This window comes from Drosophila gunungcola, unplaced genomic scaffold (assembly GCF_025200985.1).
Source record: "Drosophila gunungcola strain Sukarami unplaced genomic scaffold, Dgunungcola_SK_2 000233F, whole genome shotgun sequence".
Classification (NCBI taxonomy): domain Eukaryota; kingdom Metazoa; phylum Arthropoda; class Insecta; order Diptera; family Drosophilidae; genus Drosophila; species Drosophila gunungcola.
Window position 1 is genome coordinate 16,448 of NW_026453394.1, and position 17,951 is coordinate 34,398.

Genomic DNA, 17,951 nt, shown 5'->3' on the forward strand with positions numbered 1-17,951 from the left:
GCAAAGAGCAATTTTCAAAAATCGATTTTTTGAAAAATACATTTTTTGTCCAATTTTTGCATTTTTTATAAGGGTGGGGGTCATCATTTTTTCGAAAATTTGAAAATATAAAAAAAACTGTATCTGTGAATGCCATTCGATTGGCAATTTAACGACGAATTCAGCGATGTATGACATTCCATCTTTTGAGCATTACTTCTCAGCGTTTTGATAGAAAAACTGATTTTAAGGGTGGTTTTTTTGGGTCCTTGAAGATTTGTAAAAAACCAAAAAATCCAATAAAGTTCTTTTTATGTAACTTGGCCAAAACTGGACGTAAAGCCAAAAAAATTACTGTTTTGTATAGCTGGCAACCTATACTACCCATCCACAATCGTTTATAAATATAAATTTTGTTTTGATGCAAAGAGCGATTTTCAAAAATCGATTCTTTGAAAAATACATTTTTTGTCCAATTTTTGCATTTTTTATAAGGGTGGAGGTCATCATTTTTTCGAAAATTTGAAAATATAAAAAAAACTGTATCTGTGAATGCCATTCGATTGGCAATTTAACGACGAATTCAGCGATGTCTGACATTCCATCTTTTGAGCATTACTTCTCAGCGTTTTGATAGAAAAACTGATTTTAAGGGTGGTTTTTTTTGGGTCCTTGAAGATATGTAAAAAACCAAAAAATCCAATAAAGTTCTTTTTATGTAACTTGGCCAAAACTGGACGTAAAGCCAAAAAAATTACTGTTTTGTATAGCTGGCAACCTATACTACCCATCCACAATCGGTTTATAAATATAAATTTTGTTTTGATGCAAAGAGCGATTTTCAAAAATCGATTCTTTGAAAAATACATTTTTTGTCCAATTTTTGCATTTTTTATAAGGGTGGAGGTCATCATTTTTTCGAAAATTTGAAAATATAAAAAGAACTGTATCTGTGAATGCCATTCGATTGGCAATTTAACGACGAATTCAGCGATGTATGACATTCCATCTTTTGAGCATTACTTCTCAGCGTTTTGATAGAAAAACTGATTATCAGGGTGGTTTTTTTGGGTCCTTGAAGATATGTAAAAAACCAAAAAATCCAATAAAGTTCTTTTTATGTAACTTGGCCAAAACTGGACGTAAAGCCAAAAAAATTACTGTTTTGTATAGCTGGCAATCTATACTACCCATCCACAATCGGTTTATAAATATAAATTTTGTTTTGATGCAAAGAGCAATTTTCAAAAATCGATTTTTTGAAAAATACATTTTTTGTCCAATTTTTGCATTTTTTATAAGGGTGGGGGTCATCATTTTTTCGAAAATTTGAAAATATAAAAAAAACTGTATCTGTGAATGCCATTCGATTGGCAATTTAACGACGAATTCAGCGATGTATGACATTCCATCTTTTGAGCATTACTTCTCAGCGTTTTGATAGAAAAACTGATTATCAGGTGGTTTTTTTGGGTCCTTGAAGATATGTAAAAAACCAAAAAATCCAATAAAGTTCTTTTTATGTAACTTGGCCAAAACTGGACGTAAAGCCAAAAAAATTACTGTTTTGTATAGCTGGCAATCTATACTACCCATCCACAATCGGTTTATAAATATAAATTTTGTTTTGATGCAAAGAGCAATTTTCAAAAATCGATTTTTTGAAAAATACATTTTTTGTCCAATTTTTGCATTTTTTATAAGGGTGGGGGTCATCATTTTTTCGAAAATTTGAAAATATAAAAAAAACTGTATCTGTGAATGCCATTCGATTGGCAATTTAACGACGAATTCAGCGATGTATGACATTCCATCTTTTGAGCATTACTTCTCAGCGTTTTGATAGAAAAACTGATTTTAAGGGTGGTTTTTTTGGGTCCTTGAAGATTTGTAAAAAACCAAAAAATCCAATAAAGTTCTTTTTATGTAACTTGGCCAAAACTGGACGTAAAGCCAAAAAAATTACTGTTTTGTATAGCTGGCAATCTATACTACCCATCCACAATCGGTTTATAAATATAAATTTTGTTTTGATGCAAAGAGCGATTTTCAAAAATCGATTCTTTGAAAAATACATTTTTTGTCCAATTTTTGCATTTTTTATAAGGGTGGAGGTCATCATTTTTTCGAAAATTTGAAAATATAAAAAAAACTGTATCTGTGAATGCCATTCGATTGGCAATTTAACGACGAATTCAGCGATGTATGACATTCCATCTTTTGAGCATTACTTCTCAGCGTTTTGATAGAAAAACTGATTAATCTGGTTGGTTTTTTTGGGTCCTTGAAGATATGTAAAAAACCAAAAAATCCAATAAAGTTCTTTTTATGTAACTTGGCCAAAACTGGACGTAAAGCCAAAAAAATTACTGTTTTGTATAGCTGGCAATCTATACTACCCATCCACAATCGGTTTATAAATATAAATTTTGTTTTGATGCAAAGAGCAATTTTCAAAAATCGATTTTTTGAAAAATACATTTTTTGTCCAATTTTTGCATTTTTTATAAGGGTGGGGGTCATCATTTTTTCGAAAATTTGAAAATATAAAAAAAAGTGTATCTGTGAATGCCATTCGATTGGCAATTTAACGACGAATTCAGCGATGTATGACATTCCATCTTTTGAGCATTACTTCTCAGCGTTTTGATAGAAAAACTGATTTTAAGGGTGGTTTTTTTGGGTCCTTGAAGATATGTAAAAAACCAAAAAATCCAATAAAGTTCTTTTTATGTAACTTGGCCAAAACTGGACGTAAAGCCAAAAAAATTACTGTTTTGTATAGCTGGCAACCTATACTACCCATCCACAATCGGTTTATAAATATAAATTTAGTTTTGATGCAAAGAGCAATTTTCAAAAATCGATTTTTTGAAAAATACATTTTTTGTCCAATTTTTGCATTTTTTATAAGGGTGGGGGTCATCATTTTTTCGAAAATTTGAAAATATAAAAAAAAATGTATCTGTGAATGCCATTCGATTGGCAATTTAACGACGAATTCAGCGATGTATGACATTCCATCTTTTGAGCATTACTTCTCAGCGTTTTGATAGAAAAACTGATAATCAGGTTGGTTTTTTTGGGTCCTTGAAGATATGTAAAAAACCAAAAAATCCAATAAAGTTCTTTTTATGTAACTTGGCCAAAACTGGACGTAAAGCCAAAAAAATTAAATTTAGTTTTGATGCAAAGAGCGATTTTCAAAAATCGATTCTTTGAAAAAAACATTTTTTGTCCAATTTTTGCATTTTTTATAAGGGTGGAGGTCATCATTTTTTCGAAAATTTGAAAATATAAAAAAACTGTATCTGTGAATGCCATTCGATTGGCAATTTAACGACGAATTCAGCGATGTATGACATTCCATCTTTTGAGCATTACTTCTCAGCGTTTTGATAGAAAAACTGATAATCTGGTTGGTTTTTTGGGTCCTTGAAGATATGTAAAAAACCAAAAAATCCAATAAAGTTCTTTTTATGTAACTTGGCCAAAACTGGACGTAAAGCCAAAAAAATTACTGTTTTGTATAGCTGGCAATCTATACTACCCATCCACAATCGGTTTATAAATATAAATTTTGTTTTGATGCAAAGAGCAATTTTCAAAAATCGATTTTTTGAAAAATACATTTTTTGTCCAATTTTTGCATTTTTTATAAGGGTGGGGGTCATCATTTTTTCGAAAATTTGAAAATATAAAAAAAAGTGTATCTGTGAATGCCATTCGATTGGCAATTTAACGACGAATTCAGCGATGTCTGACATTCCATCTTTTGAGCATTACTTCTCAGCGTTTTGATAGAAAAACTGATTTTAAGGGTGGTTTTTTTGGGTCCTTGAAGATATGTAAAAAACCAAAAAATCCAATAAAGTTCTTTTTATGTAACTTGGCCAAAACTGGACGTAAAGCCAAAAAAATTACTGTTTTGTATAGCTGGCAACCTATACTACCCATCCACAATCGGTTTATAAATATAAATTTAGTTTTGATGCAAAGAGCAATTTTCAAAAATCGATTTTTTGAAAAATACATTTTTTGTCCAATTTTTGCATTTTTTATAAGGGTGGGGGTCATCATTTTTTCGAAAATTTGAAAATATAAAAAAAAATTTATCTGTGAATGCCATTCGATTGGCAATTTAACGACGAATTCAGCGATGTATGACATTCCATCTTTTGAGCATTACTTCTCAGCGTTTTGATAGAAAAACTGATAATCAGGTTGGTTTTTTTGGGTCCTTGAAGATATGTAAAAAACCAAAAAATCCAATAAAGTTCTTTTTATGTAACTTGGCCAAAACTGGACGTAAAGCCAAAAAAATTAAATTTAGTTTTGATGCAAAGAGCAATTTTCAAAAATCGATTTTTTGAAAAATACATTTTTTGTCCAATTTTTGCATTTTTTATAAGGGTGGGGGTCATCATTTTTTCGAAAATTTGAAAATATAAAAAAAAATTTATCTGTGAATGCCATTCGATTGGCAATTTAACGACGAATTCAGCGATGTATGACATTCCATATTTTGAGCATTACTTCTCAGCGTTTTGATAGAAAAACTGATTTTATACTACCCATCCACAATCGGTTTATAAATATAAATTTAGTTTTGATGCAAAGAGCAATTTTCAAAACTCGATTTTTTGAAAAATACATTTTTTGTCCAATTTTTGCATTTTTTATAAGGGTGGGGGTCATCATTTTTTCGAAAATTTGAAAATATAAAAAAAACTGTATCTGTGAATGCCATTCGATTGGCAATTTAACGACGAATTCAGCGATGTATGACATTCCATCTTTTGAGCATTACTTCTCAGCGTTTTGATAGAAAAACTGATTTTAAGGGTGGTTTTTTTGGGTCCTTGAAGATTTGTAAAAAACCAAAAAATCCAATAAAGTTATTTTTATGTAACTTGGCCAAAACTGGACGTAAAGCCAAAAAAATTACTGTTTTGTATAGCTGGCAATCTATACTACCCATCCACAATCGGTTTATAAATATAAATTTTGTTTTGATGCAAAGAGCAATTTTCAAAAATCGATTTTTTGAAAAATACATTTTTTGTCCAATTTTTGCATTTTTTATAAGGGTGGGGGTCATCATTTTTTCGAAAATTTGAAAATATAAAAAAAACTGTATCTGTGAATGCCATTCGATTGGCAATTTAACGACGAATTCAGCGATGTATGACATTCCATCTTTTGAGCATTACTTCTCAGCGTTTTGATAGAAAAACTGATTTTAAGGGTGGTTTTTTTGGGTCCTTGAAGATTTGTAAAAAACCAAAAAATCCAATAAAGTTATTTTTATGTAACTTGGCCAAAACTGGACGTAAAGCCAAAAGAATTACTGTTTTGTATAGCTGGCAACCTATACTACCCATCCACAATCGGTTTATAAATATAAATTTAGTTTTGATGCAAAGAGCAATTTTCAAAAATCGATTTTTTGAAAAATACATTTTTTGTCCAATTTTTGCATTTTTTATAAGGGTGGGGGTCATCATTTTTTCGAAAATTTGAAAATATAAAAAAAAATTTATCTGTGAATGCCATTCGATTGGCAATTTAACGACGAATTCAGCGATGTATGACATTCCATCTTTTGAGCATTACTTCTCAGCGTTTTGATAGAAAAACTGATTAATCAGGTTGGTTTTTTTGGGTCCTTGAAGATATGTAAAAAACCAAAAAATCCAATAAAGTTCTTTTTATGTAACTTGGCCAAAACTGGACGTAAAGCCAAAAAAATTACTGTTTTGTATAGCTGGCAATCTATACTACCCATCCACAATCGGTTTATAAATATAAATTTAGTTTTGATGCAAAGAGCAATTTTCAAAAATCGATTTTTTGAAAAATAAATTTTTTGTCCAATTTTTGCATTTTTTATAAGGGTGGGGGTCATCATTTTTTCGAAAATTTGAAAATATAAAAAAAACTGTATCTGTGAATGCCATTCGATTGGCAATTTAACGACGAATTCAGCGATGTATGACATTCCATCTTTTGAGCATTACTTCTCAGCGTTTTGCTAGAAAAACTGATTTTAAGGGTGGTTTTTTTGGGTCCTTAAAGATTTGTAAAAAACCAAAAAATCCAATAAAGTTCTTTTTATGTAACTTGGCCAAAACTGGACGTAAAGCCAAAAAAATTACTGTTTTGTATAGCTGGCAATCTATACTACACATCCACAATCGGTTTATAAATATAAATTTTGTTTTGATGCAAAGAGCGGTTTTCAAAAATCGATTCTTTGAAAAATACATTTTTTGCCCAATTTTTTGCATTTTTTATAAGGGTGGGGGTCATCATTTTTTCGAAAATTTGAAAATATAAAAAAAACTGTATCTGCGAATGCCATTCGATTGGCATTTAACGACGAATTCAGCGATGTATGAAATTCCATCTTTTGAGCATTACTTCTCAGCGTTTTGATAGAAAAACTGATTTTAAGGGTGGTTTTTTTGGGTCCTTGAAGATTTGTAAAAAACCAAAAAATCCAATAAAGTTCTTTTTATGTAACTTGGCCAAAACTGGACGTAAAGCCAAAAAAATTACTGTTTTGTATAGCTGGCAATCTATACTATCAATCCACAATCGGTTTTAAATATAAATCTTGTTTTGATGCAAAGAGCGATTTTCAAAAATCGATTTTTTGAAAAATACATTTTTTGTCCAATTTTTGCATTTTTTATAAGGGTGGGGGTCATCATTTTTTCTAAAATTTGAAAATATAAAAAAAACTGTATCTGTGAATGCCATTCGATTGGCAATTTAACGACGAATTCAGCGATGTATGACATTCCATCTTTTGAGCATTACTTCTCAGCGTTTTGATAGAAAAACTGATTTTAAGGGTGGTTTTTTTGGGTCCTTGAAGATTTGTAAAAAAACCAAAAAATCCAATAAAGTTATTTTTATGTAACTTGGCCAAAACTGGACGTAAAGCCGAAAAAAATTACTGTTTTGTATAACTGGCAACCTATACTACCCATCCACAATCAATTTATAAATATAAATTTTGTTTTGATGCAAAGAGCAATTTTCAAAAATCGATTTTTTGAAAAATACAGTTTTTGTCCAATTTTTGCATTTTTTATAAGGGTGGGGGTCATCATTTTTTCGAAAATTTGAAAATATAAAAAAAATCGTATCTGTGAATGCCATTCGATTGGCAATTTAACGACGAATTCAGCGATGTATGACATTCCATCTTTTGAGCATACTTCTCAGCGTTTTGATAGAAAAACTGATTTTAAGGGTGGTTTTTTTGGGTCCTTGAAGATTTGTAAAAAACCAAAAAATCCAATTAAGTTCTTTTTATGTAACTTGGCCAAAACTGGACGTAAAGCCAAAAAAATTACTGTTTTGTATAGCTGGCAATCTATACTACCCATCCACAATCGGTTTATAAATATAAATTTTGTTTTGATGCAAAGAGCGATTTTCAAATATCGATTTTTAAAAAAAAATTTTTTTGTCAAATTTTTGCATTTTTTATAAATTTTTTTTTATTTTTTTTTTTTTTTGATTCCTTAAGGTTTTACTCAATTAATTTTTTTTATGACTAATTCACAAGTTTTAAAAAAAAATCGCATATTTTGAAATTGAAAAAAAATGTATAACCTTTCAGTGTTTTCTGTTCCATTTCCGGTTGATTTAATTGATGCTTAATTTTTGCATTTTTAATAATATTAAAGATTACGATTTTTTACGAAAATTGGTTAAAAAAACATTCTGTCTGAGAATGCCAATTGATTGCAATTCAACGAGAAAATAATGTTTCTTCCTTTTGACCATTACTTTCAAAAGCTTAGAATAAAATAAACGAATTATTGTAGTTTTTTTTTGTTTTTAGATTTTTGGCAAAGTATATTTCAGTATATGATCATTGGTGTTCATTTTTATGGTCACAACCACCTACATCTTTGAAACACATTCCTTGGCCGCCTACATAACTTTTGGCCATGACAAGAACCGAAACACTTAACAACAAATGAAATATTTTCAACGCTGACTTTTAAATAATTTGTACAACTTTTTTAAAGCCTTTGCCAAGTTGAACTCTATTAAAAAATGGCTTATACAAATACTTATTTCAGGGAAAGTTTCAAGTATATAATTCGATAATTTTCTAAGGAAAGCTTTAAAGTCATTTCAGACACTTACCAAGCGTAAATACATATCCAAGACACCCACCATATTGAATCATCGATAGTTATTTGGCGCTATAAAACACTTGCCCAACGATAAAACAATTAAAACCTATTACTAACAACCGATAACACTTATTTTGAGAAATTAAATTATTGAAATTTGCGTATCTTACAACACTGTTTCAACAATGCCGCGCGAAAGAAGTCCACCATTAATTTAAATTTAAAACAAAAATAATGTAGTAGAAAGAAAAAATGTTAGCAATATCAATATTTTAATGATTTTTTATCTACTGTAATCGATGTCACTCATTATATCTATGTCATTTTACCATAAATGTATACTTTTAAAAAGATTATGCTTAAATCCAATTCAATGATAACTAACATTGTTGTCGTCATTTGGAGCTTAAGAATAGGTTTTTTTTAACCCAATCCTTTTGCTTTAAAATTAAATGATTTTGAATGTCGTTACACTTCAAAGAGGACAATTTTTGTGCATTTCTTGGAAAAGTTCTCGAAAGCATTCTTCACCTTGCATTCCTTACTTGTTCTGAGTGCCAAAAAGATTTGCATACATCCATTTGATCATGCAGCACGCATGATAATTCCCATTAAAAAATCGCCAGTGGATTACGTAAACATTTTGGTTTTCGGCCAGCTGTCACTGGGATCTTTCTTCTGGATTGGCATGCACACTTCTTGTGTCTTTTGTCTACGCTGCGGAATTTGAGGCGAGTCCCCGCGGGCGACACTCCCAAATGTCTTGGTCTTCGGATCCGATCCGAGTTGGACTTTGTCTCCGTCTGATGGGTGGCTAAAGGCTGGACGTCGCAAGGCTAATGCCAGGCACCGTTTGATTCCAAGTTTCGGCTTGACTTGGACTTGGACAGATGTCAATTCCTCTTGCCTGGATTTACTCTCCTGCTCTGCTCACTGAAGAAAACCAATAAATTTATTAATGTTTAAAAGTGTTAAAATTAAAAAATTAAAATAAAATTGTTATACAATGAAAGCGGCTTAAGAAAAATATGTTTCTTTCAATAAACCATGTTTGAAATTATTTATTATTTCAAAAGATAGAACAGAATTGGGCTTTGCGCTATTGGGCTTTTGCAGTTTTTAATTTTTTGCTCTTTTGACCCATTTAATTAATTTCTTTAGCACTTTTTTAGTTGAAAACACCTCCCACTCTTAAAATATTTGAACTTTCGATTAACCAGTGAAACAGGTGCATATACAAATAAAAAATTCTCTGTACAAAACAATTTTTCCAGTGTAGATGTGTGTACCTGTATCTGATGTTGCCCGTGGGTGACATTACCCCAGTAATTTGGCGAGAGCATTTGCATTTTGACAAAATAATAATGCGCATTTACCTGCTGTGGCCGCACAATCCACACACACCCACACCCACGCCACCTGCGCCCCGACGGGTGATAGAAAACTTAATTGAATTCCCCTTTGGGTGCCTGCCCATTGAGCACATTCAATTGCTGACCTCAAAGAGATTCATTTGGCAGTTTGTTTGTCTTTCGCTTTTTGTGCCCCTTTTTTGGCGGAACGCTTTCTTCTTCGCCAGCCGTTACACGTTCGAAATTCGAATCACTCCGAGGCCGGCCACATTTATCGAGCGTAATGAGCACGCAGCCCCTAAGCCCCAAACCCCAAATCCCCTCTTAAACCTCCCTCAGATCGAGCCCCATTAACACACAAATCCAAAGCGTTTCAATTGCCCGCCGGAGTCGACGTCGAAGTTTAAGTTGAAGTTTAAGTTTAAGTTTAAGTGCGATTGCGATGCAGACTGCACACGGCTTCTGGCCTTTGGCCTCTAGATCATACCCTAATCGAGTGGGTAGAGTGAAAATGGCATTAAATAGACCCACCTTGCTATTTAAATGTACGCTCTAGTCGAAAAGGTTAATAAGAGATTAGCTTCCTTTTTAAAATAAATAGCTTGGTTAGCATTAATTTATTTCCTTGAAAATGTTTCTGCATTCCGGCCAAAAAAAAACCTTACCTTTACCAAAAAATTTAAGTTACAAAAGAAACTTTGAACCTTTCTTTAACTTACTTGGAAAAAGAGAAGTTTTATAAGAATTTAATTAAAAACTTTGATATTTATGGCCATAAAATATATAATAATTTATATAATTTTTATAATTTACAGAATTTATTCATTAGACACCCGATAAAAACTTTTAAATAATTACTGGGTATTGTATATTTAAGCATGAAACTAAAAATATCTGAAGTATTTTTAAGCTTATTACTGATTTTTGAAGTAAATAATTTAAAATTAATAAAAAGATATTTGTAAAATATTATGGAAGCATGAGAGTATTCCGAAAGGCAACCAGCCAGATGTTTGCATTTTGGGGTTAATGCGGCATCAATCAATGGCACGACCGCCAAACACTGACGATTTTATCGGTTCGACGTGGCCCGTTCGCCGTCGCATCTTAACGGCTCATTTTAATTTGAGCTGTGTGCACTTGACGCCACTCGCTATTCGAAATTCGACATTCGACTTACGACTTGCGACTTACAGTTTGAAAATATACAGTTGGCAATAAGCAATTGGCAATAGGCCGCCCATGGCCATGACTGAAACTTAAGCTGCAACTGAAACTGCAACTGCAACTGCGATTGCGATTGCGACGACATGTTGACAACCGGCGTCGATTTATATGCGCAGCTTTTCCACGCTCAGCTTACATTTTCCATTTATTTTCCATTTTTATTTTCCAGGCGGCCAACGTGCCCCGCATGTCGAACGCAACAAATCCGTTGCTAATATTGCCCGTCAATTGCGATTCGCGCTGCCAATTCAAACCGGACCGGTAACTGCCGGTTAAACTCCTGCAGCGGATTTCAGTCACTCGAATTGGAAAACCCAGGGCGACAGAGGAGACCAATCCAAAAAACAGGGAATAATGCATTCAATTCCAGCTTAAATAGTACACAATATTACCACAATATTTTAACCCAAAAGAATTCAAATTTCTAAGCTACACTTTTCTTAGAACTCTGGAAACATAGTTATCACTGATAAATGTTATTAATAACAATTATTAGTATTATTATTACCTCATACCACAACATTTACAATGTGTCATATAGAAATGGAATAGAAATTTTATAATAAATACACAATAGATCATTGCAAATCAATGCTAAAATCTTAATTAATAAATATTACTTAAATAATAGCTTCTGTAAAATTATTAAATAAATAAATTTGAAGAAGCTTAAGTGATGAGCTAATTTGTAAATACAAAATTTATATATTAATATACAAAACAAAATACACAGATTCATTGAGATACAGATACAACTTTTTGTCAGATTAAAAAAAAACAATTTAGTGTAAAATCATTTAGAAACAAAATTGGCATAAAGGTAAATCACAGATATCTCCAAAGTTAGTAAAACTCTAAATATGTAAAGAATACACATATGTTCCCAGGATATATTTGTGCTGATTTCCATCTACTTCCTTATTATACCATTGACCATTAATCCCAATGGACAATCGCATCTCGTTTATTTTTGAGATCGGACTTATGCAACCCAAGATGCTTATCGCTTGGGCCTCATCTGAATTGTTAAATATTTCAACCGCCCAGAGTTTATGATCTTTTTATGTATGAGAAATATTTGGGGGCTTTGTTTTTGGTTTTTTTTTTTTTTTGGGTGCGGATTGATAACAAAACTTTCGCATTTTTTCTCGGATGCAAGTTTTTGTGGGGCGACTGGATGATGGTGTTAACTAAGGGGCGTGGCAGATTGAATCATCAATGGCCGCGAAAGCATTTCACTTTCGCTTCTTGTCATCGCTCGTTCGTTCGGTCAATTTCTTTGGATTTCTTTACCTTGGCCCCCCGAAACAAAAACAAAATTTCACTTTCTTTTGAGTCATCCTCGGTGGTGGACCTGCGGCATCTTTATGACTCCATTTACGTGGGTGAGGGTGACAACGATTGCAACATCGTCTGGGAGACAATGGCCCAACTCTGTTCGCGTTTCATCATCATCTTCTGGCAACAATTAATGGGCATTATTGTCGGGGCAGCAAGTTTATTTATTTGTTACAGTAGAAATTGTTAAGCAAATATTTTGCTTGCCGCGAAAGCCCGAAAAAAAAACGGCAAACAGAAACAAAAAAAAAACCTGTCGAGAAATTCGAGAAAATTGTTGTGCTCTGTTGTTGTGTTTGTATTTGCACAGTTGTTGTTGTAGCCGAACCGATGTTTTCGTTTTCATTATTTTCAAGGGTCATGGTGGGGGGCGGGGAGGGGTGGTGGGGGGGTTTGGGGGGGTTTGGGGTCTATGGAAGTGGATGGGACACAATATACGACCATGAGTCAAAAGCAGCCAACTTTCTTTCATCTGCTCCTCGATTCTGGCGAAGGCCCCTCGCTTTTTTCAGTCACGTTCCTTTTGGCCTGCCCTGAATTGCTCGGAGTTCATTTGCCGCAAATTTTTGTGGCTGTATTTTGCTTTTGGCCCGTTTTTTGAGCCAAGTTTGGGCTGCGGCCGCCTTTATCATCGAGTGTCCGTCCCTCGGACCTCTGTGCACAGAAATCATAATTTGCTAATAAATTTCCATTTCCATGTCGCGACGCTCGCTGCTCGCTGCTGGCAGGTTGAACATGGAGCGCTTGTGCCGAGTGAAAGTTACCCCGAATCCTCCTCGAAAAATTCCCCCGGCGCCTGACCTCTTTAAACGCGCCCTGAAAGGTAAAGAAATTCCACCACAAATACTAGTGCGTAATTTAAAAAATAAACGTTAAATGAGAAAACTTGAAAAGGTTGAAGACGAACTAAGCAAAAGAAAACGAAATGAATCATTTTTAATGTTTTGATTGTTTTTATATAAATTAAAAATGTTTAGGGGAAATGGAAAATCATAAATCCTCAAAATAATATATATATAAATATAATTTAAATAAATAAATAAATTGAACAATAGCAACGTGTTTTATTTTATACGACTAAATCTTACAAAATTGATCATTTCCTATTAATAAAACGAATAAAAGCTGAAAGATTTACCTTAGTTACATTAGAATTCCTTAATAAACAAACACAATTATACAATATTATTAATATAATCTTAACATTTAATTATATTTAATAACAAAATAATTTTCTTGGCTTCCTTCCTCAGACCTTTTCAAATGTGAGCTAACCGACGCATTTTTGATTTTTCCGTGTAGGCAAAAACAAAAGACTTAGGCCACAAACTCGAAAAGTAATTGAAGCAGAATGGCAACTGACAAAGACTAATCTAATTACTTGAAATCTACAAAAGCCCCACCACTTCCGCTCAGCGGACTTAAGTTTAACTACGGAATTTCACTCTCGTTTTCTGCTTAGAAAAGACTGCGACTTCGACTCATAAACTTGTTTGCGGTGTGGGGAAAAAAAAAGAGAGATGCCAAGCAAGCATAATTTCACTTTTATTAAGTAATTTCAGCGTATTTCAGCTGGCAACCGCAAAAGTGACACTTGTCAATGGCAGATACTGAGATGGTCGTACATGCATATACTTGGATACTAGATGTGGAGGAAAGCACGCGGCAAATAAAACCATTAAGAAAGGCGGGTAAATGGCTGATGGTTAATGGTTAATGGTTAATGGTAAATGTGAGGGCTTTGTGGCTGGCATCTTTTACATTTCTGTTTCTTCTTGTATTTTTCAGATGCATGTGTGCTGATAGCACAAAACTGCCACCGAGAATGAAAAACTTTCTGGGCTGCACATTTGGCACAAAAAGTCGTTCAATCACAGTGAAGAGACAAACTACGGGTATTTCAGTATTTCAGTACTTCAGAGCCATCAAATGCGGCCAATGATAAGAATCAGTCGAGAGCGGCATAAATGAGCCAATTTCAGGCTACACTAGATTTCTGTGTCTCATTTGGCTGGGTTGTCAGCAGAACTTACTATAAACTCAAATCTACCCCAATCTCCATGGCGGGTCAACTTCAAAGCCAACACTTTCTCTGGCCTCTGGTATGAAAAACATTTCGTATACTTTCGTTACCACTATCGCTTTTAAAATTCTTAGCATAAAAAAAAAAACAATTGAATTTACACAAAAATATGCAGCTAATAAAGATTTCAAATCGCCTACACCGGGAAAACTTGCAAAAGTTTTTGGTGCAAAAACATGGCCTTAACCAATTTTTTTTCGTTTTAAAGCTTCTACACTGGTTTGCACCTAAAACGTTGAATTTAAGGCATTATTTTACTCTGTGTACACCGTTATGAAAGTTGTTGACATTGCGGTTCCTTTACAATCGATTTTAGCCGAAAACCTCCAACATTTAAGTGTACTATCTAAGTTTAACATATGTATGTGTATACGTATATAGTTGGCAGCTTTTGGTGTCATAAGTCATAGGGTGTCATGGCAAAATTTGTGTGTTTCCATTTTGCTGCCAACTTGACTATTTTCCCACGCATTTGTCATGGTGTTTTTCTTCGTCTGTTTTTCCCCATCCTCTCGTCTAATGAGTGGGTCATCAACGCTGACAGTTTTGGCCAGGCTGTAAATTATATTAACTGCATTTCGCACAAGCTCTTGCACAATTTTCATTTTCATTTTATTTTCTTAGATTTTTCGTCTCGATTGCCATTTCTTTGCTTTCAGCTGCGGGATTCATACACTAATGTTTTGAAAATGAAAATTATTTGATATATCCTTGAAGTTTTTGTTGGCCAGATTTACTTTTCCCAGGCCACCGGTTAACTTTCCCCCAAATATTTGCCTGAAAGGGCAAACCAAGTTCGTTTCTTTTTTCGCTTTTTTCGTTTTTATTGATTTTTTGAACGATAAGCGCTGCAGTTGCAGTAGCCGTTGCCGTTGTCGTTGGTTGCTGTCATTGTTGTTTGGTTTTCCCGTTCCCAGCCATGTTTATATTGTGTTTTATTTCTTTTGGCCAATTGACACATCCCGATTGTCAGCTGGCTGACCTTGTGGCAGCTTTCACGTTTCTGCTGCTGCTGCTGTTGGTGTGTTGCTGGCGGCATGTTGCAGGTTGCTGCTGTCAGGTTGCAGGTTGCTGACGTGGCTGCCGCCTGCGTTGCGATGCGGAAATGTGCGGCTGCCGACGAATCCAAATCCAAGCCCCGATTTTGGCTGCACTGGCTGCACTTTCAGGCCAATCGTCACACGTCTCGATTCGCTGACAACCTGAAATCCTCGCAGCAACAGCAGCAACAGCAGCAACAGCAACAGCTAATCATAACTCCAGTCAATTTAGCGACAAGTGCTTTTTTTGCCGCGATTCTGGCTGTTGTGCAGTAACTTTCTCCCGACCTCGTTTAGTTCGCCAGCGATTCCGATTCCAATTCCAATTCCTAAAATAAATTATTGGCACAGAAATTGCTGTGGCGTTGTGTTCGATTATGTTTTTGTTTTAAGCCCGCAGAGAAAAAAATTTGAATAAACAATTCTTAAATGGGTCAATAAAATGTATGTCTGAATCTTAAATAAAATTCTTACCATTTCAACAAATTTGTATTTTTAAATGAACTTCTATTAAGTATTTGTCTCAAGCCCGCAGAGAAAACAAATGTAATAAATAAAACTTTAAATATTCAAAATATAAATGTCTGTCAAAAGTCTTACCGTTTCAACAAATTTGTACCCTTAATTAAATCTAGTATATGTTGTTATCCTTAACAAAATAATATAACATTTAAGGTCTTTCTTCTTTTTAAAGTAATTATAAATTATAATAAATAAGAAATTAAGACAACAAATGAGATGCAGACCTATTAATTTAAATTATTTTTGTCATTTAAGACAAATTTTTTGAAAATAAATTTCAGTTTTTAAAACAAAATAGGTAGAGACTATTACAATTAGATTATGGAAACATTATTTCCTTAAAAACATACAAACTTAAACTGCGATATTGATTTCAATGTCTACATTAATGACTTTCTCGCGGTGCTGTTGACTTTGGGCGTCTATTGACCCGCTGAATCATAAGCAGTATTGAATATTTTTGTAGAAACTTTTCGGCAAAGCCATAATCATAAGTAGCCAGGCCAGACCAGGCCAGGCCAGGCCAGAGATTTATTTGCATATTTCTCTCCCATCCTACTTGGAATGCGTTAATTGGCCGGGCAGGCAGCCAACTGAGCAAACAGTTAGCCCTATTCGGGCCGGGTTCTTTGGCTCCGGTCTTTGGTCTTTGGTCTTTCATTCGAGCTCTTCCACGGGCTCTTCTTTGCGTCTTCAGGTGCTGCCAGCCAATAATTCACCTGCCGCTGATGGGCAACGCTTAGCAGCCTAACGAGGCGTAACTCTGCTCTGGCCAACAACAAAAGCATTTGACACCTGCCAGTGGGTGGGGTGGGGTGGTGTGGTAAGGGGGGGAAGGGCGATCGAAAGTGAAGCCCATTGGAGACCCACATAACCATTGAATGGGCCGGGCCATAAAAGAATTTTGAGAATCCCCAAATGAAATTGATACGCATAAGCACTTCGGTCTGTTGAGTTGAATAAGGGGGAGAACTTTTAGAATTCGGCATGAAAGTTTGTCAAGGGGAAATCGCAGAAATCAGAAAGTTTTTCAAAAGAACAATTAAATGATAAAATTATCACAACACAATTACATAGTCCCTGCACTGTTTATTTGCATCAAATCGTTTTTTTTTAAATATATTAGATTCTTATTTAATATACAAACACCCGAAAAACAACTTAAACTTTATTTTTAATAAGTGTGTCTTTAAAATAAACTACAGATAGTATTAAAGTATTAGAATTAAAAAGTAAGTAAGTAGTAGAGGTACAAAAAGTGAAAGAAAATGTTATTAATATACAAAACAAATAATAAACATGTCCATGCGTATTTGCGGGTAAAATCTTCATCAATATACAATGGGGTTTTTCGATGATCATTCGGGCTAAAGCCCTTATCAACAAACATAGAGTTTGTTTTTCGATGATCATCCGGTCTTAAATCATTATCAATATTCAGTGAGTCATGTTTTGCAATCTCAGTATGTTAAGTATTGCTGATAAGTTTTGAACTCCCGATGAACTTTGCTTGGAAACAATAAATAAAATATTCAAATAAAAATATGTCAACATTCGGCAATTAATATATTATATTGTTATAGTGTGTTGTTCATTCGTTTGCAGTCTATATTTTTCTAAGTAGCAAGGCAAATAAATATAGGCTTTTTTAATGGTGTTAAAAATTTGTGCACTACCCTTTTTTTGGTTTTTTTCGATAAATGAATAAATTCTGAGCTTAGTGCAGATTTTGTAAATATTTTGCTTCAATAGGAAATGCCAACCAGACATTACATATTCAGTTGAAGAGAAAACTCCCTTTATTGTGGTTATTGATCTGTATGTGATAGTGAAGAGCCTCTGCTTTGATTTCAGCAATAAAGTTAATTCAATCTTGGCTTGTTTGCAGTACTCACCGCACTCAACCGAGCGTTCAGACTTCTCTTCATTAAATTATCATTATCAAAATGAAAGTTCGAGCTTGGTTTGTTTTTTTTTTTTGTTTTTTGTTTTATTCGTTTGCTAGTGCGTGCGATGGGCAATGGGCACGTAACTGCTGGCCATCAATAAAATTGTCAAATTGGCAAAAATAAAAAAGAGAAGAGGGGTCGTGCGTAGAATGCGCAAATAAGAAATTTGAACTTTTATTTTGCGTGGGTGTGTGTGAGGAGCAATTAAATGCAAATTTCTCTGGCTACCTTTGTCGGTTATTTCCCTCTTTCGCCCCTTTTCTCTTTTTCTTCCCCCCTCTCGTTCTCCAGCAGAATCG